The 27,437-nt window shown below is 38.9% G+C and overlaps 1 long non-coding RNA gene across 1 annotated transcript in view; it reads left to right on the forward strand.

Moving 5' to 3' along the window:
- Nucleotides 1-27,182, forward strand: part of LOC135747173 (uncharacterized) — a 41,608-nt gene extending 14,426 nt beyond the window's left edge. Inside the window, exon 3 of the long non-coding RNA XR_010531719.1 lies at nt 26,368-27,182. This is a non-coding gene — a long non-coding RNA (uncharacterized lncRNA). The remainder of the gene's footprint in view (nt 1-26,367) is intronic.
- The last annotated feature ends 255 nt before the right edge of the window (nt 27,183-27,437 follow it).

The raw sequence follows: 27,437 nt of genomic DNA on the forward strand, positions 1-27,437 counted from the left end.
GGAAAGAGTAAACAGCCGTTCAATGTTTAGTAAAGACCTTGTTACTATAGGGACACAGACAATCTTTATGAGAAAATCAGCTAGACACATTTAAAGGCTGATCAAGAACTTTGTTGTTAGGTGTGACTACCTGTTCTGAAATCAAATCAGACTCCTATTAATCTGACAGGAAGAAATGCATAATTAAATTTGGTATCTACAGAGGAAGTCAGAATTCCACTGATGGTATTAGGCTAAAAAGTAAATATATATGGCATAGAACAGCTATGGCAGAAAGGAAATTAAAATAGATAAAAGAAATAAATTGAAAAAGAAAAAGAACACCATAGAACACTATAAAAGGTAAACATGAAAAGCTGTGACAATAGAAAAATAACTGATTATTGTAACAAACTTTGCATTTAAGGAAATTGCCAGCCCCGACATCATATATGTGCATGAAGGTGTTCACATGGCAGATCTAATCACTGAGGGTAAGCCAAATGATTGGATACCATTGACTGATATACAAATTATTATTATTGTAATTAATTATAATTGTTATACCATTGACTGAAAAAGCAAACAAATTGAGAGATGGTTTGTTAGCGGTACCACTGACAACTGCCCCACCGGTAATCTAAATGTTTACAGATGGTTGTTGTTTCAGAGCAGCAGATGACACATTGACGGCAGGTTTTGCAGTTGTTGAACAGGTTGAGGGTGATTTTGTAACACGACTGAGTGGTAGATTGAAAGGTAAACGGTCAGCACAGAGAGCTGAAATGACAGCTGTTATCGAAGCCTTGCACTACACTGGTGAAGAGAGGGTGATTGTTTATAGTGACTCTGCATATGTGATTGGTGCAGTATATATGGAACTGCCATATGGCAGATAGGTGGGTTTGAAACCAGGAAAGGCCGGCCTATAGTAAATGCTAGCAAAGCCTGACACATACTACAGGCTGTGAAGGTACCTAATGAAGTGGTGTGGGATTTTTTATGTTGTTTTATTAATCTTGCTAATTGCTAAAAGTGTTAAAGTTACAAAGATGTCCAAATAAGGACTGTGGAAATTGATTTTGTTCCATTTTTATATTTCTTTAATTGATCATTTTATTCTATAAACATTGTGTGTTTATATATGCACTGAGCTATTATGTAAAAACGAGGTGTTTATGTTCGAGAGGGGAAAGTTACCAGCTTTTGTGTGTGTGCATCAAGGAGGAATTTAGGAATTTACACCTGGCATCGATCAAGATAAGAGAGAGGCCTGAGGGGGAAAGCAAACAGGCGACTATGTCATTAACTAATGCTTTAATGTTCACAGGATAAAATATGCAATGTATTTCTTACTTAATCAGTATTAATCATTGAATAATTGATGTAATAAATATAAGATGTTGTCTTTGATAAATGTGTATTAACCAATGAAATGAAGGTTGCATACAGAAAAACCTAATGGGGCCAGGGCAGCTCAACCTTGAAGAACAGAATCTCCTGTGTGTCTGTTTTCTTTCCTTACAGATGGGTTTTAATAATGATTAAAGTGTTTGCTTAGAAGTAGTATTGCAGTAAAAGATTTAATATCTGTTTATCTATCTAAAGAAGTTAATGTGTGCCTTATTCATTTAACCAATTTTACGAATAATGAAATGATGTCATGATATTGAAATATGTTTTACGTAATAATCACTTTCATCTTACAGCTTATGTTTTTTATAAATGAATGTTTTATTAATGATTTGTTTTTAAGAAAGCATTATAAACATGCTATGTGGAGTGGAGGAGTACTGGGGAGAAAGTGATGGACTGCATGGCTCTCAGGGATGAGAGGAGAACAGTTTGTTTCTTCTTTGTCTGTGTGTGATAGGCAACCCCCTCAGGAATGTGGTGATGGAATCTGATAAGGAGAATAGCCAGCTGGGGGAGGAGGATTCTGAAGAAAGAACGGCGATAAATACTCATGTTTTTGTTCTGAGCTGGGAGTTAGTCAAATCCTGCTGTAGGACTTGATGACCCGGCATGCTGTAACTTTTTCATATCTGATCAATAAATATTCAATTTAGATATTTGTGTCTTTCTCCATTGATGAACACGCTTTGGACACTTTAAAGTCCAACAATTGGTGACCGCCGACGTTCTTTGGAGGGAAAAGGAGATTAAGAGAAGTTTCGAATTGCCTAAGATCGAGTAAGGGAGGGCTCCATTTCAACACAAAAGACCGGTCTTCTAAAATAAAGGTAAGCAGAAACCTGTTATATCAAATTCTGCTATTGGGCATATACCAAATTAATTGTGTTGATAAGGAGATCCAAACTGAAAGTAATAAATAATTGAATACAAGATCAGATTGAAAAACTTAAAAGAATGGGAGTAATAAGTTTGGGTTAGAGGCCTTTAATGTACTAGACATTATAAAGTAATAAGTTTGGGTTTGAGTCCTTCGGGTTAAAGTCCCGTAAAGGTAAATTGTGGTTGGAGTCCATTAATGTATTAGACATTATAAAGTACCAACTGGGTTAAAGTCCCTCGGATGAAAGTTCCGTAAATTCTTTGTTTATTGTTTATTTTGCCTGGGTTGAGTTGTTCAAATTGATTTGCTGGTTTGAGTTGTCCAATTTGAGTTTTTGTGATTAATCGTGTTGGTGAAATTTTATGTATTGCTTTGACATATTGCTGTGAAGTTGTTATTTTATGAAAATCATATGAAAGATGGCTGAATTTCAGAAAGAATGCGATGAATATGGTTGTTCATCAGTATATGTACAATGGCAAAAGGTGATTAAACTTATGATGGCCCAGACAGACCCAAGAGATGTTAAGAAAAGACAAAAAGAGGTTGAATTGGGCTGGAAAATATTGAGAGATGAGAATTGTTGGGAACCAGAAGAGAAAAAAAGGGTTCCATTAGCGCCGATTATTTTTGCTATGGAACAGAGAATTGTGCACAAAATCAATGAAGTGAAGGGTAAAGGTAAATGGTATAGAAAGGAAAAAAGGATTAAAGACTTAGAAAAAGAATTGAGAATGTGGACCAGAATGGCATTGGTAACAGCCGCAGCTCAGGCCATTAGTAAGAAGAAAGGGGAAGTTGACAGTGGTGCTGCTGCCAAGCAACAGGAAATAGAACTAGGAAGCGCTCAGCCAATACCCCCGGTTCCGCCCACAGCTCCGCCTATAACTCCTCCTAAAGTAAAACCACTTTACCCCTCCCTCCATACACCTCCCCCTTATGAGAAGGAATCTGTTGTAATTCCCATGCAGCAGCCAATGATGCAAGTGAATGGAGGTGAATTGGACATAGACATGGGGGAATTAAATGGTCTAAGGAATGAGTTAGTACAATTGAGAAACATAATTCTAAAACACGACATGGCAAACAAAAGGGCCATCAGTGAAACAGGGAGTGCAAATAAAAGGGCTATGAGTGAAAATAGTGTAACACAACTAGTTGACCAGAGTAATAATGGAGGGGAAAATAGTAGCAGTCACAGACACAATACTGATGATAAGGGAGGAAGTGACTCTGAAAGTGAAGATGGAAGTGTAGTTAGTGTTTCTTCATACAGGCGACTGGTACCAACACCAGGAAGACCAAACACGTTAACACTAGCTAATAACCCACACGAGACCGAGACTGAGGTAAACATGCCAATGGATGTGAAAATAGAGGGCAAAATGATCATAACACAGGGCTCACCTCCAATGGCAAGGGCATCTATACCACAAGGTAGTGGGCCAGGTAGACAGAAAAAGGGGTTAAGAAAGCCTGCAGGAGAACCATATGATGGGCCAGCGAGCAACACCAGATCCAAAGATAAGAGTAGGGTAGACGTAACAGTGGATGAGGTTTTCCAGGCATGGATGTTGGAACAAGAACAGCCAATGAGGTCAGAACAGCCAGCAAGGTCGGGCCCATATTCCCAGTTGGCCAGTAATAACATGCCTCTGATAGCTAAATCGGGTGGTGACAAATACCAAGCTTGGTCTCATAGTGATTTAACTGCCATTATGAGTAAACTCCCACCTATCACCAGTGGTGGCGGCAGATGGTTAAATAAATTAACCACGCTATGTCATGGCACAATGCTGGCTTTGGGTGACATCAGATGCCTGTTAGGTCAGATCCTGACCAATGCACAAGTAAAAGATTTTGAACAAAATGCCAATATAATATTGCATGACAATGACACGCCATATACCACTGTGAGCACTGTAATAGGCAAGGCTCTGAGGGTTCAGTTTCCTACTCCACCAACCGTATACCAAAATATTAAATTTAAAATCAAACCAGATGAGACAGGTGCAGCATATTATTTCAGATGCACAGCTGAATGGGAACAGCTAACTGAAGAGAACGGTATTAATAACCCGGTCACCAGGGATGTCTTTAGGTCAGCAGTAATGGCAGGGGCCCCACCCAGTGTTAAGCAGATCATGGAAAACAACCCAGACATCCCTGCAGCGACAAATGAGGTATGGGAGAGACATCTCATATATCATACAGATAGAGCCCTTGAAAAATCAAGTAAAGAGCTAGCTGAGGTAGATAAAATAAAAAATGAGCTCCTAAAACTGCAGCTGGAACAGGCCAAACAAGCAAACACAAAGAAGAAGCAAATGCTACAGCAGGCCCAACCAGACACCACCACAGGTACACCTAATGCACCACAAACTACCCAGTACCCAAATTCATATCCCAATGGCCCACAAGACCCATATACAGGACCACTGCATAGAGGAAACCCATGGGGAGGGTATCAACAAAATAGGGGAGGCCCAAGGGGTAGGGGTGGAGCAGGTAGGGGTGGCTATGGTGGAATTGGAAGGAATACATGTTATGTGTGTGGACAGGAGGGTCATTGGGGACGTGATTGTCCCATAACATGGTCACGGGCCCAAAATTCCAGTGCTAGCTCACACAATGGACCACCTGCAGGGGGATGGGGTCCCCAAAGAGGTGGGGCCGGCCGTGGAGCTGGTGGCTATGGCAGGGGGCCACCTAGACAGCACAACCTCCCACAACCAAATTTTATGGCGCCTATGCACCCAACATGGGGCCAAGGGGGTGGGGTGGAGGAATGACGAGGCACACAGGAAACCACCATGAGGGGAATGGCTGAGCCTCTCATGGAAATAGTGGTAAACGCTACACCACTAAAAGCTCTAGTGGACACTGGAGCTACATATTCCACCGTAACTAAAGGCACCATAGAGCCAAAACATCTTAGTAGTAAAACGGTGGATGTGATGGGTTTCTCTGGTGAAATTGAAAAGTGGCCATTAACTAAACATTTACCAACCACAGTAGCTAACCAATCTGTTTCACATGCATTTCTGTATTCCTCCAATGCACCTATTCCTTTACTTGGTAGGGACTTACTAATTAAATTGGGTGCTAGCATACTGTGTTCACCGGACGGTGTCATAGTTGGGTTTCCGGACGGAAATACCATAGATTGTTCATTGGGTTCAACAGAAACAGGAAACCAATGGATGCTAGTAGGGGGAAAATACAAGGAATTAGTTGACATCTACTGGGCAGAATTAGAAACAGACTGGGAAGATGAAATGTCTAGTAACAGTGTAGTGACCCTGTATAACACATATAAGCCCTGGATACAAGACATAGCCCTATTTCTACCACCTATAGACCCATTACATTGTACTGTGTTTTATGACAGATTTGATACCATCACCTATGAGGAATTGTTTCAATCTATTGAGGGAACTAAATGGAGATTAGTGGGTAATGGCATTATGATAGGGAATCAGGGCGTGGCAGCTCCAATCATCTTAACAGAAGAACAAAAAGAATGGTATAAAATGGCAGATAAAGCCGCACCACACATCTCACTTGCGTTACATCCAAATCATGAGGCTAGGGAACTAGGCAGCATGGTAAAAAGATTAATGGCTACCAATGATTGGATGGAGACAGATATGAAAGGGGTGTGGTTTTCCCAAAGGCAAGATGCTTATTGGATTAGGCAGCACACAGAAGATGTAGGTATTTTGAAGCATGAACAGCTACCTAGAAGCCATGGCAGAGAAAACACAGATGGCGAAGGGACAGAGGAGATGATAGGAAGTATGCCGCATGACTTATGGTCACAGGGCCCAACAGATGTAGGGTTTTGTAATATCACTCCTGTCACATTTAAACTATCTAACACAGTACCAGTGTGGGTTCCCCAGTACAGAAACAAACCAGATGCAGAAGAGGGAGTTAGGACCACAGTGGAGGGTTTATTGAGTAAACAAGTTTTAACTCCGGCAAGTTCTGAATGGAACACGCCCATTTTTCCAGTACCTAAACCCGGTACAGATAAGTATAGGTTAGTACATGACCTGAGAGCTATTAACAGTTTGGTGGAGACTGGAACACTGAATGTACCCAACCCATATGTTGCTTTATCAAATTTATCACCTGCACATCAGTGGTTTATGTGCATTGATCTAGCAAATGCATTTTTCTGCATCCCTATAGCTGATGAATGCAAACCATGTTTTGCATTCACCTATAGGGGGCGCCAGTACACCTATAACCGTTTACCACAGGGTTTTGTTTTATCACCTGGCATTTTCAATCAGGTATTACAAACTGAATTACGAAAATGTGAATTGCCAATGGGATGTGTGCTGATTATGTATGTTGATGACCTTTTGCTAGCAGCCACATCCATGGAAACGTGTATGGAGGTAACAAAACTTGTATTGCAACAACTACACAGGTCAGGGTTCAAGGTGAGCAGGGAGAAGCTGCAGATATGCAGACAATGCGTCACTTTTATGGGTAGGATGGTAACGGCACAGGGCTCCACACTGACACCACAACAGAGACAAAGCATCATGTCTCACCCAAGACCAGAGACTGTGAAGGACATGTTGTCATTTTTAGGCCTGACTGGCTTCAGCAGACAATATATACCCATGTATGTGTCTGCTACTGCACCTTTAAGAGCATTAGTGAGAGAACAGGGCATGAAAAACCTAAGGGCAGAGTTAATGTGGACCCCAGAGGCAGAATCAGCTTTCATTTCACTAAAAGCACAGTTGTCGCAGGCAGCTCATCTTAATTGTGCAGACTATGCCAAACCATTCATACTGGATATATCTGAAACTCAAAACAGTGCCCATGGTGTGTTGTATCAGAAAACAACAGGGGGACGAAAGGTTTTGATGTACAGTAGTGTTTTGTTGGACCCCATTGAGCAGAGACAGCCAGCATGTGCTCGCTACGCGGCAGGGTTAGCCAAATTGATAACAAAAACATCTCATATTGTAATGGGTCACCCGTTGACCATTCTCACTACTCATTCTGTAATGTCATTTGTCAATTCAACTGCTTTCACTTTCTCACCTCTCAGGCAAAGAAAGCTGGCCAAGATTTTGGCTAGCCCCAACGTCACATATGTGCATGAAGGTGTTAACATGGCTGACTTAATCACTGAAGGAGAGCCTCATGATTGCATACCTTTAACTGAGAAAGCCAGCAAAATTAGAGATGGCCTCTTTGGAGTACCGCTGCCAACTCCCCCACCAGCAATGACATTGTTCACAGATGGTTGTTGTTTCAGGGCATCGGATGGTACATTAAAGGCAGGGTTTGCTGTGGTTGAACAGGTTGAGGGTGATTTTGTGACTAGAGTGAGTGGTAAATTGGAGGGTAAGCAGTCAGCGCAGAGAGCTGAAATGATAGCTGTAACCAAGGCCTTGCACTATGCTGGTGAAGAGAGGGTAACTATTTATAGTGACTCTGCATATGTGATAGGAGCTGTACATGTAGAGCTGCCTGTGTGGCAGAGATGTGGATTTGTTACAACAACAGGCCGGCCTATAACTCATGCTAGCGAAGCCAGAGACCTATTGCAGGCTCTGATGATTCCTGATGAAGTGGCTGTGGTGAAATGCCAGGGACATGATAAAGCAAACTCAGTTATTGCTCGTGGAAATGACGCTGCTGATTGCGCTGCCAAAAATGCTGCCGGGTACACAGCCACACAATTTGTTGTGACTTCAGACAAAACAAAATCAGACATATTACCACGTTTCACTCGTGAATACTTGATAAAGGAACAAGCTGGTTCCTCACCTGATGAAAAGAATGCTTGGAGAGACCATGGTGCTGTCCGTGCCAATGACGGCCTGTGGCAGGCTCCGGATGGGAGACCTGCCATGCCCATGTCACTCTGTGACTCATTGTTTAAACAGGTGCATACAGCGAGTCATGTATCTGACAAACAGATGTTACGTGATCTTCAGTATTGGTGGCATCCATTTTTGACGTCTATGGTGGCCAATTACATTAGATCTTGTGAAGTGTGCTGTGAACATAATGTGAAGCCCACTGTTAAGCCCCAGAGAGGGTATTTTCCAATCACAACAGGACCTGGGGATGAAATCATTATTGATTTCACTGACATGATAACTGGAGTGAGAGGGAAAAGATATGTTTTGGTGATCGTCGATTCGTTCACTGCCTGGCCTGAGGCCTATCCGGTAGGCAGAGAAGACAGCACAGCTGTCATCAAATGTTTGATAAATCATTATATCCCTAACCATGGTTTCCCCAGACGTGTAAGATCTGACAATGGAAGTCACTTCAAAAATGAACATCTAAGACAGGTTGAGCAGGCATTGGGTTTGACCCACAGCTTTGGGGCTGTTTATCACCCACAAAGCCAGGGAAAAGTTGAAAGGATGAATTTGACTCTGAAATTGAAACTTGCCAAAATCTGTGCACAGACAAAAATAACATGGCTAGATGCATTACCAATTGCATTAATGTCTATCCGTTCTTCTGTTAACAGGATTTCTGGTTTCACACCTTTTGAATTGTTTACAGGTCGACAGTTTCCAGGCCCAAGGAATGCCTTGGTGCAGGACCCAATCCTGCCATTAACTCATGCTGCTTATTTTGACAAACTAACTGCTCTGATCAAACATTTTTCCTGCCAGGCTATCAGACAACGGGACTGGGACAACGACCCAGCCCCTAGCCAGGCTGATTGGGTGAGAGTGAAGGTGTTCCGGAGGAAGTGGAACGAACCCAGATGGTCCAAACCGCTCAGAGTGACTGCCAGAACGTCACATTGTGTGCAGCTACAGGGAAAAGGCGAAACCTGGTTCCATCTCTCTTCTTGTGTTCCATGTGATTCTCCTTCTAGGTCTCTGACAGATACAGGGGTGGACCTGAGGACTCAGGTCCAAGAGAGGGAGAGTGTTGAAGGTGAAAGTGCTATAAGTGCTACAGAACAGAGAGAACAGAGAGAAACTGAACCAACAACATTGGTAACACCAACACAACATCAACAACAAAGTCAACAAACAGTTTGTAAAATTTTGTACAAAACAGGTGACCTTTTTTCCAGTCCAATAACAGAGCCTTTAGCACACTGTGTTAGTGCAGATTGTGCATATGGAGCAGGTATAGCCGTACAATTCAAGGCAAAGTACGGAATACAAAAGGTTTTAAGTCAGAACAAACACACAGGTGAATGTGCAGTTACCCATGAGGACGACGGCAGACTGATTTTTCATTTAATAACCAAACAAAACTGTACTGATTTACCAACATATGAGAATTTTACCCACAGCCTCAGATGTATGAGAGAGTGGTGTGAGAAAGAAAACATAACAAGTGTATCTACTCCCCGGCTGGGGTGTGGCTTGGATAAATTGGATTTCCACAAAGTGCTGGGAATCCTGACAGAAGTGTTCAGGGACCTGAACATCACAATTACGGTTTATTCATTGTGAATGTCATCTAAGTTTTAGTTTTGCTATTATTATCGTGTTACTTCCTTTTAATTTTGTATTAGTATTATTGTTTTACTTCTTTCACTATACTTCTACCTTTCATCAAGTATTAAGTTTAAGAGTTTTTTTATTTTTTATTTTTAGCCAATAGGCATAAGTGTATTTTTCCACAGAGATGAAGCTGTGTGGAAATTGGAAGGTTCTGTGGGCCCTAGGGGTTATAACTGCAATTATAATTATCATGATATTTGGCATAAATAGTGGAGGTAATCTGAAAAATGACAAAAGGTTCAAAACAACATCACAAGATCAATGTATAAAGAGATATGGGGGAATTGAATTAGATTACATAAAAAATTCAACGACGTCATACACTTTTGATTTATGCAGTGTGATAGACTGTGGAGGGAAGAATAGCTCATGGAGGGGATATGATATATACTTGTGTTTGGATATTATGACCACACTATGGTGTCGGGAGCGAGGCTATGATGACAGATCATGGTGCCCAAGATGGAGTGATGTAGTGGCTTATACAGGAACATGGGATCTCCTAAAAAGGACGGGTACAGATGGGGAAATGTGGGAAAACTTAAAAATACAAAGAGATTACAGTCCAGTTCAAAATCCTGTTACCATGTCAATAGGAGAGTGGAGCAGGTTACCCCGGGGAGGCACAGCTATGAGGTATGGGGGAAAGGAGGAGACCACTATGTGGTTGGTAATAGGTGCAGATGTGGATGGAACAGACCCTAAGGGTCTCATAAAAATAAACATTATAGACTCAGCAGAACCCAATACAATCGCGACCGCAGAACTGCCTGACCCGGTGGAAAAGAAACAAGCTAATGAAATCATTGAAATAGATTATACCAAACTAAAACCAGAAGACATAATAGAGATGGCCACAGGCTATGGGGAAACCAATTTATGGCTGGAATGGATCATTTCCACGGCCAGAGAACAGAAACTAGAAGATTGTGTAGGCTGTGCTAGAGGTAGACCGGTACTATATACAGAACCAGCTCCCCTATACCCGGAAGACCCGTGGGGTTATGAGTGCATGCTAGCATTAACTAAAGAGGCCTCTCCAAAAAACTGCACAACCTTATTCTCAGTTTTTCCACCAATAGGTAATAACTCGAGAGCGGGACCATTTAGGCCCCATATAGCCAATTACACCTGTTTTAATTTCACCAGGACCAATCCAAAAATTAATCTGGGAACCATTGACCCCGGGTGGTGTAATATCACCTACCAAGACAATGGGTCCATGGTTGGAGGATGGGCCAGGTCAGGAATATATTATTATTGTGGGAGTCAAAGGTTAGTAACTAAAATCGAACACTCATCTAAAGGAACATGTGCCATGGTAAGGTTGGGGGCACCAATAGTTTTAATAGGAGAAAAAGCTGTGAAGCTCCAATCACAACCTAATGCCATTACTGCCAGACGACGTAGGCATGTTCTAGCTAAAAGAGCAGCAAAAAGAAACGTAGATTTGTCATTAAATAGTCCCACATACATCGATGCAATAGGTGTGCCCAGGGGTGTACCTGACGAATACAAATTAGCTGACCAGATAGCTGCCGGATTTGAAAATATCCCAATATTATCGGCCTTCTTTCCAGTTACCCCGAATAAAAACGTGGATAGGATCAATTATGTGCATTATAATGTTATGAGATTAGCGAACATGACCAGAGATGCGGTGGACGGCCTAGCAGAACAATTGGCACCCACTTCTCTTATGGCAGTTCAAAATAGAATGGCCCTAGATATGCTGTTGGCCGAAAAGAATGGCGTATGTCATTTATTTTCTGATTTTTGTTGTACGTACATTCCGAATAATACAGCACCGGACGGGTCAGTGACCAGGGCACTGGAAGGACTAAAAACTTTGTCCATAGAAATGCGAGAACACTCAGGTATTGACAACCCCATATCTGACTGGCTGGATAAAACATTAGGCAAATGGAAGGCAATAGTGACCTCAGTAGTAGTTTCCATTGGTGTATTCGTGGCCATCCTGGTGACCTGTGGATGTTGTTGTATTCCTTGTCTTAGATCCCTGTGTAACAGACTGATAGTGTCTGCAATAGAGAAAAAAGAGAATAGTCCACCCCCATATAGCATGCCCCTATTAGGCCTACAGAACCTGGATGAGGAGGAGGAAGAAAATGTGTGACCTCTTTTGGAGGTCAAGAGAGGGAATTGTGGGATTTTTTATGTTGTTTTATTAATCTTGCTAATTGCTAAAAGTGTTAAAGTTACAAAGATGTCCAAATAAGGACTGTGGAAATTGATTTTGTTCCATTTTTATATTTCTTTAATTGATCATTTTATTCTATAAACATTGTGTGTTTATATATGCACTGAGCTATTATGTAAAAACGAGGTGTTTATGTTCGAGAGGGGAAAGTTACCAGCTTTTGTGTGTGTGCATCAAGGAGGAATTTAGGAATTTACACCTGGCATCGATCAAGATAAGAGAGAGGCCTGAGGGGGAAAGCAAACAGGCGACTATGTCATTAACTAATGCTTTAATGTTCACAGGATAAAATATGCAATGTATTTCTTACTTAATCAGTATTAATCATTGAATAATTGATGTAATAAATATAAGATGTTGTCTTTGATAAATGTGTATTAACCAATGAAATGAAGGTTGCATACAGAAAAACCTAATGGGGCCAGGGCAGCTCAACCTTGAAGAACAGAATCTCCTGTGTGTCTGTTTTCTTTCCTTACAGATGGGTTTTAATAATGATTAAAGTGTTTGCTTAGAAGTAGTATTGCAGTAAAAGATTTAATATCTGTTTATCTATCTAAAGAAGTTAATGTGTGCCTTATTCATTTAACCAATTTTACGAATAATGAAATGATGTCATGATATTGAAATATGTTTTACGTAATAATCACTTTCATCTTACAGCTTATGTTTTTTATAAATGAATGTTTTATTAATGATTTGTTTTTAAGAAAGCATTATAAACATGCTATGTGGAGTGGAGGAGTACTGGGGAGAAAGTGATGGACTGCATGGCTCTCAGGGATGAGAGGAGAACAGTTTGTTTCTTCTTTGTCTGTGTGTGATAGGCAACCCCCTCAGGAATGTGGTGATGGAATCTGATAAGGAGAATAGCCAGCTGGGGGAGGAGGATTCTGAAGAAAGAACGGCGATAAATACTCATGTTTTTGTTCTGAGCTGGGAGTTAGTCAAATCCTGCTGTAGGACTTGATGACCCGGCATGCTGTAACTTTTTCATATCTGATCAATAAATATTCAATTTAGATATTTGTGTCTTTCTCCATTGATGAACACGCTTTGGACACTTTAAAGTCCAACAGTGGCTGTTGTCAACTGCCTAATAAACCACTTATATCCCCAACCATGGTTTCCCAAGACAAAGTTAGATCTGACAAAATTGACAAACACGCAATGGAATTGACATATAGTTTCGGGGCTGCTTATCACCCCAATGTTAGAGCAAAGATGAAATAATGAACCTGACTTTGACATTAAAACTTGACTTGACAAACTATGTGCACAGACAAAAATAACATGGCTTGACGCATTACCAATTGCATTAATGTCTATTCGCTCTTCTGTTAACAGGATTTCTGGTTTCACACCTTTTGAATTGATTACAGGTCGACAGTTTCCAGGCCCAAGGAACGCCTTGGTGTAGGATCCAATCCTGCCACTAACTAATGTTGTTTATTTCTACAAACTAACTGCTATGATTGAACATTTTTCCTGACAGGCTACCACACAACGACATTGTGGGAACAACCCAGCAGTTATATAAGATGATTGGGTTTCTAATAGACAAAGGTGTGGACCTGAGGACTCAGGTCCAAGAGAGGGAGAGTGTTGAAAGTGAAAGTGAATCAGCTGGAATACAGAGAGGACAAACAGGAAGAGGACAAACATGAAGTGGTAACACATCAGTGGTAACACTCGCACAACACCAACAACAAAGTCAACAAACACTCTGTAACATTGTGCATAAAAAAGGTGAAATTTTTTCCAGCCCAGTAACAGAACCCCTAGCACACTGTGTGAGCACAGATTGTGCCTACGGAGCAGGTACTGTATAGCCGTACAGTTCAAAGCAAAGTACGGTACACAAAAGGTTGTAAGTCAAAACAAACACACAGGTGAATGTGCAGTTACCCATGAGGACGACGGTAGATTGATTTTTCATTTAATAACAAAACAAAATTGTACTGATTTACCAACATATGAGAATTTTACCTACAGCCTCAGATGTATGAGAAAGTGGTGTGAGAAAGAAAACATAACAAGTGTATCTACTCCCCGGCTGGGGTGTGGCCTGGATAAATTGGATTTCCACAAAGTGCTGGAAATCCTGACAGAAGGGTTTAGAGACCTGAATATCACGATTACCATATATTTATTATAACCTGGGTAACTACATACCAGATTGACCTTTGAATTTTGATCTTTGAATTTCTTAAGTTTCTTATATAATTCTACAGTATTAATTTCATATTTCATTTTTTCTTTTCCTTTTTGAATTTACGATTGTTATTTGAGTATTAGCCAATAGGCATAAGTGTATTTTTTCCACAGAGATGAAGCTATATGCAAATTGGAAGGTTCTGTGGGCTGTAGGAGTTATAACTGCAATTATAGTCACCATAATATTTGGCATAAACAATGGAGATCCCTGTGTAACAGACTGATAGTGTCTGCAATAGAGAAAAAAGAGAATAGTCCACCCCCATATAGCATGCCCCTATTAGGCCTACAGAACCTGGACGAGGAGGAGGAAGAAAATGTGTGACCTCTTTCAGAGGTCAAGAGAGGGAATTGTGGGATTTTTATGTTGTTTTATTAATCTTGCTAATTGCTAAAAGTGTTAAAGTTACAAAGATGTCCAAATAAGGACTGTGGAAATTGATTTTGTTCCATTTTTATATTTCTTTAATTAATCATTTTATTCTATAAACATTGTGTGTTTTATATATGCACTGAGCTATTATGAAGAAATGAGGTGTTTATGTTTGAGAGTGGAGAGTTACCAGTTTTTGTGTGTGTGCTGCAAGGAGGAATTTAGGAATTTACGACTGGTATCGATCAAGATAAGAGAGAGGCCTGAGGGGGAAAGCAAACAGGCGACTATGTCATTAACTAATGCCTTAATGTTCACAGGATGAAATATGCAATGTATTTCTTACTTAATCAGTATTAATCATTGAATAATTGATGTAATAAATATAAGATGTTGTCTTTGATAAATGTGTATTAACCAATGAAATGAAGGTTGCATACAGAATAACTTAATGGGGGCAGGGCAGCTCAACCTTGAAGAACAGAATCTCCTGTGTGTATGTATGTGTGTGTATGTATGTGTGTGTATGTATGTGTGTGTGTGTGTGTGTGTGTGTGTGTGTGTGTGTGTGTGTGTGTGTGTGTGTGTGTGTGTGTGTGTGTGTGTGTGTGTGTGTGTGTGTGTGTGTTTTCTTTCCTAACAGATGGTTTTAATAATGATTAAAGTGTTTGCTTAGAAGTAGTATTGCAGTAAAAGATTTAATATGTGTTTATCTATCTAAAGAAGTTAATGTGTGCCTTATTCATATAACCAATTTTACAAATAATGGAATGATGTCATGATATTGAAATATGTTTTACATAATAATCACTTTCATCTTACAGCTTATGTTTTTTATAAATGAATGTTTTATTAATGATTTGTTTTTAAGAAAGCATTATAACATGCTATTCAAAGTGGAGGAGTACTGGAGAGGAACTGCAGGGCTCCCAGGGATGAGAGGAGAACAGTTTGTTTTTCTTTGTCTATGTGTGTCCATCTTTGCCTACAGGCTAAAATTGGGTGTGGTGATGGAGTCAGATGGACGAGGGGAACGGCCTTTGTGGGTGGAGATTTTCTGAAGAAAGACGACGTCACATATTTTATAAATAAGCATGTTACTTCCTGAGCTGGTTGTTCGCTACTTGAGAGGACCCAGCGCTGTTAAACTTTTTCAATCTGATCAATAAATATTTGAACTTAGATATTTGTATCTTTTGCCTTTCCTCTAAATTATGAACATGCAAATGGACGCCTTAAAGTCCAACAATTGGTGACCACCGACGTTTTGTGGAGGGAAAGGAGAGAGTGAGAGGAAGGAGGGTTTCACATTGCAGAAACCAGAGTAAGGGAGGGCTCCATTTCAACACAAAAGACCGGTCTTCTAAAATAAAGGTAAGCAGAAACCTGTTATATCAAATTCTGCTATTGGACATATACCAAATTAATTGTGTTGATAAGGAGATCCGAACTGAATTACAAATTTACATTTTTGTACATTGATCAGAGTGAAAAACTTTTATTTTTATAGATATTAAGAGATTTATTAAAATTGGGTTTGAGGCCCTTAATGTATTAGACATTATAAATTAATAAGTTTGGGTTAGAGGCCTTTAATGTACTAGACATTATAAAGTAATAAGTTTGGGTTTGAGGCCCTCGGGTTAAAGTCCCGTAAAGGTAAATTGTGGTTGGAGTCCATTAATGTATTAGACATTATAAAGTACCAAGTGGGTTAAAGTCCCTCGGATGCAAATTCCGTAAATTCTAATTTTAATCCGGATATTATTTAATCGCTTTCAACTTTCGCTAAAAAGACGGGTCAGTAGTCGCGCGGGTGAAACCCCTGAAAACTACTGGTGTATATATTCTTTTGCTAGATTAGAGTGACGTTTTGTGGTTTTTTGAAATTCTGCATGCTTGTAAATTGTGTGAAAATGGCTAAATTCCAGAAAGAATGTGATGAGTATGAGTGTCCACCAGTGTATGTGTATTTGCAAAAGATTGTGAGGCTTAGGATGGTCCGAACAGATCGAAATGCTTTTGTATATAGAGAAAAGACTAAAAGAGGTTGCATTAGCGTGGAACACGTTGAGAGAAGAAAACTGTTGGGAGGCAGAGGAGAAAAAGAGAGTTCCTCTCACGCCTATTATTTTTGCCATGGAACATAGACTGGTAAACAAAATTAAGATTGTAAAAGCAGAAGGAAAAAGTGGTTTGGTAAAGGACCAAATGTGACAAGCTTAGAGAAAGAGTTGAGAATTCAGACGAGATTAGCTCTGGTTGCTGCTGTCATGCAGGCTATTAAATCAAATAGAAAAAGGGGAAGTTAGCAGTGGTGCAGCTGCAAAGCAAAAGGAAGTTAAACAAGGAAACAGTCAGCCAGACTCAAGTGTGACACCTACGGCTCCTCCTCCAGTTCCACCCCCAGTGAAATCGATCTACCCCTCATTGCACAAACCTCCTCCTTATGAGAAAGCCAAAGCTCCAATGCAACAGCCTGTTTTTCAAATCAATAGCGGTGAATTAAATGGAGATGTAGATTTTATTTGTGTGAAAATGTAGTGTGTCTGTGATATAATGAGTCTGTTAAAACCATAAATGGGATTAAGCAAAACCTAGCAGAAAGACAGAAGCGAAGCTTTGAAAGAAAAAACAACAAATTACAGAAAAGAGTAGAGACCAAGTTATTAAAGGTGGAAATAAAGATGAACAATTAAACAAGGACAGAAAGTTGTTAAAAGGTGAATGATACAGATAAATTATACAAAAAAAGATTTAACAAAATGAAGAGGAGTCTTCATCTGATGGTGGAAGGTGGTCACAAGATAAATTTTATTTTAAATTGAAAGGCAATATTTTGCAATGGGTTAAGTTAAACCTTGAAGGGCTGAAAGCTCTCATCCTTTGACATTCAAGAAAGTGACTAAAAAGCTGGCAAGAAACAGACAATGAAAAACTGTGTGTGACATCAAAGTGTTGGAGTTGCAAAGAGAGGAGTAACTCATAAACTGGACTGAGAACACATTCTATTTGAATGGGACTATATTTGAACTCAAGCGGTGAAGGGGGCACTGCATATGGTCAGAGACATTTACAAGGATGAAACACCAAAAAGACTGAGTGGAATCCAGAAAGATTCAGAAAGACAATAATGTTCTTGGAGGCAAGAGAAACTGGACAATATTTCACTGGACACTGAACTTTTTCATCTTCATACGGGCCTTTGAGTGAAAAAGGGGAAAGAGTAAACAGCCGTTCAATGTTTATTAAAGACCTTGTTACTATAGGGACACAGACAATCTTTATGAGAAAATCAGCTAGACACATTTAAAGGCTGATCAAGAACTTTGTTGTTAGGTGTGACTACCTGTTCTGAAATCAAATCAGACTCCTATTAATCTGACAGGAAGAAATGCATAATTGAATTTGGTATCTACAGAGGAAGTCAGAATTCCACTGATGGTACTGAGCTAAAAAGCAAATATATATGGCATAGAACAGCTATGGCAGACAGGAAATTAAAATAGATATAAGAAATAAATTGAAAAAGAAAAAAAGAACACCATAGAACACTATAAAAGGTAAACAAGAAAAGCTGTGACAATAGAAAAATAACTGATTATTGTAACAAACTTTGTATTTAAGGAAATTGCCAGCCCAGACATCATATATGTGCATGAAGGTGTTCACATGGCAGATCTGATCACTGAGGGTGAGCCAAATGATTGGATACCATTGACTGATATACAAATTATTATTATTGTAATTAATTATAGTTGTTATACCATTGACTGAAAAAGCAAATAAATTGAGAGATGGTTTGTTAGCGGTACCACTGACAACTCCCCCACCGTTAATCACACTGTTTACAGATGGTTGTTGTTTCAGAGCAGCAGATGACACATTGACGGCAGGTTTTGCAGTTGTTGAACAGGTTGAGGGTGATTTTGTAACACGACTGAGTGGTAGATTGAAAGGTAAACGGTCAGCACAGAGAGCTGAAATGACAGCTGTTATCAAAGCCTTGCACTACACTGGTGAAGAGAGGGTGATTGTTTATAGTGAATCTGCATATGTGATTGGTGCAGTATATATGGAACTGCCATATGGCAGATAGGTGGGTTTGAAACCAGGAAAGGCCGGCCTATAGTAAATGCTAGCAAAGCCTGACACATATTACAGGCTGTGAAGGTACCTAATGAAGTGGCTGTTGTCAACTGCCTAATAAACCACTTAAATCCCCAACCATGGTTTCCCAAGACAAAGTTAGATCTGACAAAATTGACAAACACGCACTGGAATTGACATATAGTTTCGGGGCTGCTTATCACCCCAATGTTAGAGCAAAGATGAAATACTGAACCTGACTTTGACATTAAAACTTGACTTGACAAACTATGTGCACAGACAAAAATAACATGGCTTGACGCATTACCAATTGCATTAATGTCTATTCGCTTTTCTGTTAACAGGATTTCTGGTTTCACACCCTTTGAATTGCTTACAGGTCGACAGTTTCCAGGTCCAAGGCATGACGTGGTACAGGATCCCATCCTGCCTCTAACACATGACGTTTCATCTGACAAACTAACTGCTATGATTGAACATTTTTCTTGCCAGGCTACCACAAAAAAGAAATTGTGAGAACGACCCAGCTGTTAAAAATGATGATTGGGTTTCTAACAGACACAGGTGTGGACCTGAGGACTCAGGTCCAAGAGAGGGAGAGTGTTGAAAGTGAAAGTGAATCAGCTGGAATACAGAGAGGACAAACAGGAAGTGGTAACACATCAGTGGTAACACTCACACAACACCAACAACAAAGTCAACAAACACACTGTAAAATTGTGCATAAAAAAGGTGACATTTTTTCCAGCCCAGTAACAGAACCCCTAGCACACTGTGTGAGCACAGATTGTGCCTACGGAGCAGGTATAGCCGTACAGTTCAAAGCGAAGTACGGTACACAAAAGGTTGTAAGACAGAACAAACACACAGGTGAATGTGCAGTTACCAACGAGGATGACGGCAGATTGATTTTTCATTTAATAACAAAACAAAATTGTACTGATTTACCAACATATGAGAATTTTACCTACAGCCTCAGATGTATGAGAGAGTGGTGTGAGAAAGAAAACATAACAAGTGTATGCACTCCCCGGCTGGGGTGTGGCTTAGATAAATTGGATTTCCACAAAGTGCTGGAAATCCTGACAGAAGGATTTAGAGACCTGAATATCACAATTACCATATATTCATTATAACCTACATACCATATTGACCTTTGAATTTTGATCTTTGAATTTCTTAAGTTTCTTATACAATTCTAGAGTATTAATTTCATATTTCATTTTTTCTTTTCCTTTCTGAATTTACGATTGTTATTTGAGTATTAGCCAATAGGCATAAGTGTATTTTTTCCACAGAGATGAAGCTATATGGAAATTGGAAGGTTCTGTGGCCCTAGGAGGTATAACTGCAATTATAGTCACCATAATATTTGGCATAAACAATGGAGATCCCTGTGTAATAGACTGATAGTGTCTGCAATAGAGAAAAGAGAATAGTCCACCCCCATATAGCATGCCCCTATTAGGCCTACAGAACCTGGATGAGGAGGAGGAAGAAAATGTGTGACCTCTTTCAGAGGTCAAGAGAGGGAATTGTGGGATTTTTATGTTGTTTTATTAATCTTGCTAATTGCTAAAAGTGTTAAAGTTACAAAGATGTCCAAATAAGGACTGTGGAAATTGATTTTGTTCCATTTTTATATTTCTTTAATTAATCATTTTATTCTATAAACATTGTGTGTTTTATATATGCACTGAGCTATTATGAAGAAATGAGGTGTTTATGTTTGAGAGTGGAGAGTTACCAGTTTTTGTGTGTGTGCTGCAAGGAGGAATTTAGGAATTTACGACTGGTATCGATCAAGATAAGAGAGAGGCCTGAGGGGGAAAGCAAACAGGCGACTATGTCATTAACTAATGCCTTAATGTTCACAGGATGAAATATGCAATGTATTTCTTACTTAATCAGTATTAATCATTGAATAATTGATGTAATAAATATAAGATGTTGTCTTTGATAAATGTGTATTAACCAATGAAATGAAGGTTGCATACAGAATAACTTAATGGGGGCAGGGCAGCTCAACCTTGAAGAACAGAATCTCCTGTGTGTATGTATGTGTGTGTATGTATGTGTGTGTATGTATGTGTGTGTGTGTGTGTGTGTGTGTGTGTGTGTGTGTGTGTGTGTGTGTGTGTGTGTGTGTGTGTGTGTGTGTGTGTGTGTGTGTGTGTGTGTGTGTTTCTTTCCTAACAGATGGTTTTAATAATGATTAAAGTGTTTGCTTAGAAGTAGTATTGCAGTAAAAGATTTAATATGTGTTTATCTATCTAAAGAAGTTAATGTGTGCCTTATTCATATAACCAATTTTACAAATAATGGAATGATGTCATGATATTGAAATATGTTTTACATAATAATCACTTTCATCTTACAGCTTATGTTTTTTATAAATGAATGTTTTATTAATGATTTGTTTTTAAGAAAGCATTATAACATGCTATTCAAAGTGGAGGAGTACTGGAGAGGAACTGCAGGGCTCCCAGGGATGAGAGGAGAACAGTTTGTTTTTCTTTGTCTATGTGTGTCCATCTTTGCCTACAGGCTAAAATTGGGTGTGGTGATGGAGTCAGATGGACGAGGGGAACGGCCTTTGTGGGTGGAGATTTTCTGAAGAAAGACGACGTCACATATTTTATAAATAAGCATGTTACTTCCTGAGCTGGTTGTTCGCTACTTGAGAGGACCCAGCGCTGTTAAACTTTTTCAATCTGATCAATAAATATTTGACCTTAGATATTCGTATCTTGTGCCTTTCCTCTAAATTATGAACATGCAAATGGACGCCTTAAAGTCCAACAGGTGTGGCCTGGATAAATTGGATTTCCACAAAGTGCTGGAAATCCTGACAGAAGGGTTTAGAGACCTGAATATCACGATTACCATATATTTATTATAACCTGGGTAACTACATACCAGATTGACCTTTGAATTTTGATCTTTGAATTTCTTAAGTTTCTTATATAATTCTACAGTATTAATTTCATATTTCATTTTTTCTTTTCCTTTTTGAATTTACGATTGTTATTTGAGTATTAGCCAATAGGCATAAGTGTATTTTTTCCACAGAGATGAAGCTATATGCAAATTGGAAGGTTCTGTGGGCTGTAGGAGTTATAACTGCAATTATAGTCACCATAATATTTGGCATAAACAATGGAGATCCCTGTGTAACAGACTGATAGTGTCTGCAATAGAGAAAAAAGAGAATAGTCCACCCCCATATAGCATGCCCCTATTAGGCCTACAGAACCTGGACGAGGAGGAGGAAGAAAATGTGTGACCTCTTTCAGAGGTCAAGAGAGGGAATTGTGGGATTTTTATGTTGTTTTATTAATCTTGCTAATTGCTAAAAGTGTTAAAGTTACAAAGATGTCCAAATAAGGACTGTGGAAATTGATTTTGTTCCATTTTTATATTTCTTTAATTGATCATTTTATTCTATAAACATTGTGTGTTTCATATATGCACTGAGCTATTATGTAAAAACGAGGTGTTTATGTTCGAGAGTGGAAAGTTACCAGCTTTTGTGTGTGCTGCAAGGAGGAATTTAGGAATTTACGCCTGGCATCGATCAAGATAAGAGAGAGGCCTGAGGGGGAAAGCAAACAGGCGACTATGTCATTAACTAATGTTTTAATGTTCACAGGATAAAATATGCCATGTATTTCTTACTTAATCAGTATTAATCATTGAATAATTGATGTAATAAATATAAGATGTTGTCTTTGATAAATTTGTATTAACCAATGAAATGAAGGTTGCATACAGAATAACTTAATGGGGGCAGGGCAGCTCAACCTTGAAGAACAGAATCTCCTGTGTGTATGTATGTGTGTGTATGTATGTGTGTGTGTGTGTGTGTGTGTGTGTGTGTGTTTTCTTTCCTAACAGATGGTTTTAATAATGATTAAAGTGTTTGCTTAGAAGTAGTATTGCAGTAAAAGATTTAATATGTGTTTATCTATCTAAAGAAGTTAATGTGTGCCCTATTCATATAACCAATTTTACAAATAATGAAATGATGTCATGATATTGAAATATGTTTTACATAATAATCACTTTCATCTTACAGCTTATGTTTTTTATAAATGAATGTTTTATTAATGATTTGTTTCTAAGAAAGCATTATAACATGCTATTCAAAGTGGAGGAGTACTGGAGAGGAACTGCAGGGCTCCCAGGGATGAGAGGAGAACAGTTTGTTTTTCTTTGTCTATGTGTGTCCATCTTTGCCTACAGGCTAAAATTGGGTGTGGTGATGGAGTCAGATGGACGAGGGGAACGGCCTTTGTGGGTGGAGATTTTCTGAAGAAAGATCGACGTCACATATCTTATAAATATGCATGTTACTTCCTGAGCGGGTTGTTCGCTACTTGAGAGGACCCAGCGCTGTTAAACTTTTTCAATCTGATCAATAAATATTTGAACTTAGATATTCGTATCTTGTGCCTTTCCTCTAAATTATGAACATGCAAATGGACGCCTTAAAGTCCTACACCGCGAATGTAACTAAAGTTATCTCCAGACGCGAGTGTGTGTGCTTCATCAAGCAGTACGCAGTCGACATCCAAACATACACACAAAGACACAATGCCTCATATTTGACGCGCTTTGTATTAAGACGCATCTAAACACATCTAAAACCCTGTTTATTCGCCTATATCTCTGCAAAGTAAGTTTATTTAACGTAGGATCACGCATTTCTTTTGTGTTGCTTTCACAGACAAACGCGTAACAATGCCGTCGTCTTACTGCCTAAAGGCTCATTATGGAAGTGTTTTGTTCTTCAGCTGTCAATCACAGATTATTCAAGAGCTTCCAGCCTCCTTGCATATTGTCTTCCTAACCAAAAAGTGACTTTGAAATTGTAAATCAATATACTGTTCTAAGTAAGCAGAATGATTTTCACATTTTAAAGAAAAAACTCTAGACCAGGGTCCCCGCGGGTCCTAAAAAAGTCTTAAAACGTCTTAAATTAAATTTTCGATTTTTTTAGGTCTTAAAATGTCTTAAAATCTGGAATTTCCACTAAGAAGGTGTTAAATTTCATGTCAGACTCATCATCCAGTGTTTCCCATACATTGTTATATTTCATACATTTTCTATATGTATTTGTAGTATTATAATTGTAATATTTTAGTATTAAAACGGCTTTATTCATTGTTTCGAGCGCTCAGCGGTGCCTCTCTCGTGTGCGTGTGCTTTCTCTCTCTCATCCTCCGTGTAGCACCTCACACATGGCACGTGGGGGAAGGAATTAACATTTGGCAGTGTTTATTCTCTCATATTTTATACATACGCGATCTACAATAATACTTTTTCTTTTAAAAGCGCTTATAACACAACAAGACGAGAAGAGCAACGGTAAAGCTCTGCACTGCATGAGACACACAGATAATGTAGCCAAAATCACCTTGTAATGTTATATCAGCTCTTAAATGTAAATATATGGTGATATTGTCAGAAGCGTTAAGCTATAAATCAGGATTTAAGCAGTAAGTAACATGGTTGGATTAAACACGAGGGTCGTGTTATTGGGTTGTGTTTAGTCACAATTTTTTAGTCAGTAACCCTATTTATATACACAGGCTCTCAAGTCTCACGCATTGACCGTGAGACACACGTGTTTCAGTCAGTTCACACGCCACACCTTGTATTTCTCACGCTGAGAAGTAAGAAATAAATTGTCCTGCTATATTCAATAAATGGACGAGGCGCATGGCAGTTCTGTCGAGTTCAGCTGCTTCCTTCGAGTTTTTTAAGTGTGCTTTCAACTTTACGCAGTGCCACAAAACCGACACGCAGATGACTTCAGGGTACCGCGAGAAATCTTGCGAAGGAGGGTGATTTCAAATTGCTCTCGCGTTACTCTGATGTCATCCACTTGTCGTTTTTTTGCAGCACCTAATGAAGTCGTTCACACAATGCATCCTACCAGGCAATCAAAAATAAATGAGAAGTTGTTTCTGGTGATGTTATCCCGCTGCTAGCAAGTTCATTACTAACATGGATTTAACAGAGTGGAAGTTGGATGAGCAAGATCCGATGAATGCGGTAGATATAACCCATTTTTTAAGCATTTTGATTTTACGATTCCTGGACGAAAACATTGCCTTTGATCAAAGACAATGAAAGCTAATATTGGGGAATAAAGCCAAATTCGTGCTAAATTATTATTGATTCAGTCAAAAACTCCAACAGCTTTGCAACCAGAAGCTTTAGTTACCTGAAATTAAGAAAAGTACTAGAGGCTTCCTGAAATATATAAAATGTTATACATTTCATTATTATTGCCCTTTCATCATTAAATGTTCTGCTACTGTATGTGTACAGTAAGCTCAAGTTAAAAGAGTACAATTCCATAATCCACTTAAAGTGCTCTATTTTCATGTACTAATGTTGTACTTAATATAGCCTACATTTTTTTGTTATTTAGTACATTAATATGAAATATGCTAAAATGTAATTAAAAAATTTATTTAAGTACCACTTGAAATAAATTTGAACTTTGTAATGTTCTGGGCTGTCCTCCATGTCTTTTTCAAAATGCTAAGAGGGGCCAGAATTTAGAAATTAACTGGAAGTACCTTAAAGGCAGATTTTTTACATACACAGTCAACCATGTCAGAATTGTTAGGCGAATTAGCACTTAGTAAAAAAGTTGTTGTTTCCCTGTTATGTGTCTTGAGTGTGGCTCATGTGAGCTGTGCCATGCTATGCTTTAACACACAATTCTGTCGTGTCGCGCTGAACATTTTCCGGTTTTTTATGATAAAGTCTTAAGACCTTTTTAAATCCTCTAAAATAAAAATTTAAGTCATTAAATTTGCTGTTAAAAAATGTGCAGGTACCCTGTAGACTACTAGATCCTGTTTTATAAAGTCTTGGGAAAACATGTTTAGTATGGGTTTTGTGGACTTAAAAAATGTCCTTTTTCAAAAACCACGCATAAACATTTTTCTCTCAAAAATACAAACATGTACATACATGTTAATCATATAATATAGTAACCCAGTTTGTGCTAAATGCAGTGTTATAACACTTTTGCCATTATTGTGTTTTTAAGCAACTGAAAAAAGCACAAATGTCAATGCATGTCAAAACTTTTCCAGGGCCCTAAAAACCCCTTAGATCCCAGAGGGTTAAACCATGGTTTGTCATTGTAAAAATGCATGGAATATAGTGAGGTCATTATCAGGTTTATCTTGAATCCATATAAAGTTTTAACAATTAAATTACATTTTTAAAATGATAAGGTCATGTCTGCACAGGCGAACCAATACTATTTTTTATACAGTTACTATATAGCTACCCCATTATCCCATGGAATATCTAATAGGTATATTGTGGACAGTAGACTCGCAAAACACTTAAACCATCTGTGGCATAATCAAGCGCTGCAAAATATATTCTAAATATATCTAAAACTAAAATATAAACATAAGACTTTTGAGGTTTTTGTTTATCTTTCAGAACATAATTAATTTATTTAGGTCTGAAAAGTTTTTAACTTCATGCTCATTTAAAGTTGTAGTAGATATTATGTAAAGCATTAGAGACTAATAGGTGGGCACAGTAAGCAGATGAGTTATACTGTAAGCACAGTACTTAACTGATGATTTTACTGTGTGTTATGTAATTGCAGATGCCACGCGGAAAGGGTTTCCGGCGGTCCCAGGCGGCGAAGAGGAGGATTGCTGACCGTTATTCGGTGGAATCCTCCACTGACTTGGTTGAGGTTGTGCCACCTCTAAAAAGAGAGGCACCTCCCCACAGCTCTGCAACACAGAGCGCTGACACTAAGAACTATGACACTAAGAACTATGACACTAAGAACTATGACACTAAGAACTATGACACTGAAACAAATGACACTGAAACAAATGACACTGAAACAAATGACACTGAAACAAATGACACTGAAACAAATGACACTGAAAACTGTGACAATGAGAACTATGAAAATGGCCATAAGGCTGCTGAAAATGATGCAAAATATACCAAAAGTCTTCCAAAGTATGAAAATGGCCGTAAGGCTGCTGAAAATGATGCAAAATGTACTACAAGTCTTCCAATGTGTACCAAAACTCTTCCAACGTCTAAAAAAACCTACAGTGATATTGTGAAAACTTTGCATGTCAATAATTCTGATCAATTTTTACAGAAAGTCATACAAGGTTCCTTCCATCAGGGTGATGAGCGGTTTGGTTTCAACCGTAACAGACAGTGTGCAGTAAATAGCATCACGGCCGTAATGATGAGCGAGCTGAAGAATGTGCTGACATGGACGACAGAGGACCTGAATGCTGTTCTAACGCAAGGAGATGAGCTGTACACATGTATGAGACTGCAGGGGAAGATCAATGATGACACAGGCCGGGGACATGTGTCCGTTGCAGAATTGCCAACCGTGCACACACTGTACAACACAATATTTTCAATAAACCGTGCTGAATCTTTCTCAGGTGTTATTGGTGTTGATGTGTATGACGAAGCTGTGCAAGATGTATGCATGCCCTTAGATGAAGCGCTTCAGAGGACACTATTAAATGATGATGCATGTTTGTTAAATATTAAAGACTATATTTGTGCAGTTATAAAGGCAGGTACAACATATGCTGTAGTTGATTCTCATTCTCGTAATACTAAAGGTATGGTACAATATAATGGAACAAGTGTATTAGTATACTGTGATGACATATATGTGTTATTTAA

The sequence above is a fragment of the Paramisgurnus dabryanus genome, chromosome 1 (assembly GCF_030506205.2).
Source record: "Paramisgurnus dabryanus chromosome 1, PD_genome_1.1, whole genome shotgun sequence".
Taxonomy (NCBI): Eukaryota; Metazoa; Chordata; class Actinopteri; order Cypriniformes; family Cobitidae; genus Paramisgurnus; species Paramisgurnus dabryanus.